Source organism: Apteryx rowi, unplaced genomic scaffold (genome assembly GCF_003343035.1).
Source record: "Apteryx rowi isolate R43461 unplaced genomic scaffold, aptRow1 scaffold_6, whole genome shotgun sequence".
NCBI lineage: Eukaryota > Metazoa > Chordata > Aves > Apterygiformes > Apterygidae > Apteryx > Apteryx rowi.
The window spans coordinates 5,475,856-5,479,693 of record NW_020450871.1 but is presented as its reverse complement, the minus strand read 5'-3'; positions in this window follow the sequence as shown (position 1 = coordinate 5,479,693).

The following is a 3,838-nucleotide window of genomic DNA, read 5'->3' as shown; positions in this document are numbered from 1 at the left end:
GAGATGCTGAGAAAGCCTTGGTGCGAGTCAGAGGAGAAAACTTCAGTTTTGAACTAAAACACTGCAAATTGCACTGTAAATTGTGTTGTTTGTTCAACTTTTCATCCTTAAGCGGTCGGTTCATTGCTTCCAGAACGAGAAGCAATGGAGTGAAACTTTGGTGTTTGATGCTGTTGAACAGCACAACCCATATGGGTGAGATGGATGAGGTCTTGGCTTTTTACTTGATCCCCAGCAGATAAGGAAATCCAAGAGAAAGTAACCATTCCCAAATCTRGGAATTGCTCCTGAATATCTATCCCTGATTTTTTAAGAAAGAGAGCTGACTGCCCCTGGGTTATTTTTTATAGCTATCTTGATTATACCCATCTGATGTGTCATGATTCAAGCCACTCTAAGTGAGAGCAGAGCAAGATTTGCTGAACAACCATACCTACACAATTCTGCTTATTGATCATGCTGACAAGAAGTGACACAGCAGATTAGGTGCAATCTTCACAAACTAAGACAGCACAAAATCATTATATTGAAATAGCACAGGCAAATTCTGATCCTAGTCAAACGCAGAAAATCCTAAAAGCTGAAGCAGCATTGTAAAATTTTGCATTTTGGAAAAAGCCTCCTTTGAACCATGTGGTCTCACCTTCCCCTCTAATTTCACAGGGTCAGGTCTTGTGCAGTGAATTTGTACCTGCTTAACTGGGCACCTGAACTCAGTTCCCTCCTGGTTACTCTTCCCAGCCTTCCATGCAGAACAGTATAAGAGCACTGTTAGTTTGCTTGTTATTATTTCTTGGCTTATTTCTTTAACAGTTTCATAAAACAATATTGAAATTAATGGATCAACTCAAAAAACAAAAATTTACATATTTTAGCGAGCTGAAAAAGCAGATATATTTTACAGCTGGCTCTGGGTCCACCAGAAAGCTTGTCTGGGACACAATGTTACATTTCCCTTTATGTCTGAGCAATTTCATTAAAATTTGATTTTTTTTAATGTCAGTAAGTATGGTGCTAAGTGTTAAGATATTTATTCTGACTGAAAAAATCAAAACATCCTGTTCTGAATGATGCTTTTTCTGTATGTTTATTTGTTTGCCTCAGCAGGAACAATTCAGCAGAAATGAGGCAAACTCACAAAACATTTTCATGTTGCTGAATCTGTGTTTTTGCCAAAAAAAAAAAAAGCAGCCAGAACTGTTCCCAGCTCTACTTCCAAACTATTACAGAAATTAGAGTGAAATGGTACTGATTAAGATGGGGGGGCATCACCCTCGCAGTAACTCTATCCAAGGCAATGGATTTACACGAGAGCCGGTTCTTGGCTCTCAGTATTTACAAAGCCTATAGCCTTCAGCAGTTCATTTTCAGAACATTCTTCTTCAATGACACGCGGGTGGAATATTGCAGATAATGGCCCCAATGTTTATAAAAGACAAAAGAAGCAAGATTTACTCAGACAACAACATGCAGCCTGCATGATACCRAGTGAGAGAAGCCAGAGATGCCAGTGCAATGTGCGATGTGGTCCCACTGCCGTCCATGGCCAACTGGTCTGGAGAGCAGTGTCACCACATGCCACCTAGGGACCTGTCCTCCACCTCCTCTCGCTCCACTCCCTTTTTGTTATTTTTGTTTATTGGGAGGTAAGGTCCTTCAACTATTGCTTTCAGCAATTCTGATATGTCATTAACCCACTTCCTAGAGGTTTAACACCTTTGTTTTGCTAACCCATGTTGGCACTTCCCATGCAGCCAAGTTAGGTTATCTGGGAGCCCAATGTCATACGTGGGAGTGAGTGGAGACCATGAATCTTTCAGACAGGGGCATGTGTCCTTCTGAAGAGCACACATGGTTCCAAAGGGGATGCAGAGGAATTAGCATTAAAATAATGTGTTGGTTATGGGAGTTAAGGAATACGCATAGCTGGAAAACACTCTCCCCATAAACTGGAAAATATCAGCTTTGCAGGCTTTTTGCCAAGGATTCAAATTCTCATGAACAAGCTCCTCTGAGCTCATTTGAAAATCCTCATGAACTCTGCTGCCATTCACCCAATAGGTTCAGGATAAGAAGAAAGGCTGGAAGCTGCTGAGAAACCAGAGAGCTGCCAGCCCGCCCAAATCTAAGCGTGGGATTCAGCCGAGCCCTCCCCACCCCACGGAAACCAGATGACATAATGCTCAGGCTCACTCTGTCCATCCCCTGTGTGGCAAGAGCAGAGGCAGGAATGAGCTTGTTTTTGTTTGCAGCCTTTCACAATAGAAAGGGGTTGGGAGAGAACTAGTGGATGCATTCGTATTTCGAGAGAGGCCTCCAGGCCCAAGGCTGCTCTCCAGGTCTGACTTGCTGGTTGTCCAYATTGTGGACACACAGATGCGTGCGCAGATTCGGACTTGGCCTGATTTCTCTAAATGAGGAAGATCAGTGCACCTTGGTGCACTGTCCGGTCTGGGTGGTCTGGACACGCAGTGGGTGCAGTCCCTTGCAGGTGCCCTGGGTCTTTTTCTTCCTGTGCCCAACTTTTGGCAGAAGCTGGCGTTGGTAACGTGCATCAGAAGCGTGCGGGTCGTGAGGAGTGATGAAGTGAAACCCTTTCACAAGTGCTCACAGCACGCAGCTGTGGGACACAGGCTTTCCCAAGGAGCCTGCTTTAGTGTGGATCAGGAGGAATGGGCCCTGCTCATGTCCTGCCACGCGCCACACTATGGTCTTGGAAAATGCCCTTTAATTTTACACATATTTCACTTTGCTTGGATTTCTGTACATGAGCTGTACCCATAGCCGTCCTTATCTGTGTCTGCAGGTTGGGTAAGCCTACTCCAGTAACTGAGTTTAGACGTGAGTCTATGAATATGAGTAAACATATGTTTTGGGTCATATGTGCATGCGACAGACTACACATAGGAACCTGTGTACGTTTGTCAGCGCAGGTGAAGGGAGCGTGCAGTGGTGGGGCGAACGCTCCATGCTCCACGYGCTCCCTGGGTGAGGAGGGAGCTCGGGAGCCCTGCCACATAGCGCTTACTTGATTTCATTTGAGATAAGGACATTCCAAAGGCAAAATCCAAACCTTGATAATGGCGATGGAAAACGAAACTAGCGCTGAATGCTCAGAGTTGATTCTGTTTTACAAAGACACCAGAAAGACCTTGCTAAATGAAAAATAAAACGTGATACCTGGGCAAGGAAGAGAATTCAGAGTTAAGACTCAGGTCTCGTGGCAACTGTATAGCCACCGCCTGGGACACGATGCAGTGACAGTCTGCGGGACTGTCCGTAGCTACGCACAAGCTGAAAAGGTAAAAGACCCTTGATAGTCCAACAGCCAAGTAAAGCRTCGCCTTGCCCTGCACCCGCAGCGGCCGGGGTGCCACTAACACCCCAAAAGCCACCACACAGAGCCCAGAGCCATCCCCCACCACAACACCATGACTTTCACGTGGCGGCAGCCTGTGCATCCCAGATGCACCCATAAACTCAATCACCTGCCTAGTTTTCTGTTGATCGGATTTTCAATGCTCCGGCTGCAAAATTCACCTGTCCTATGCGTTTTCTTTCAATGCAAGATCAGACCGGAGGACCTGCGGGCACAGTGGAGGTCTGCCTGGGTGACCCCGGTGGTGCCTTTGTTATTTCCAGGAGAAGGCTGCTGGAGAAGGATTTGTAAYGTCTAGTGTCCGTTTTTGGATGTCAGTGCCCAGGAAGAGAGAGCTAGTTTGGGGGATTCATTTTGTTTTGTTTAAGAGAAACATTCTTTTAAGTGCTTTTTTGAAAGGCTGCTGATAAATCTCAGCACTGAACTCCAGGTTAATGGGGGAGGGGAGGTTTGCAAGGG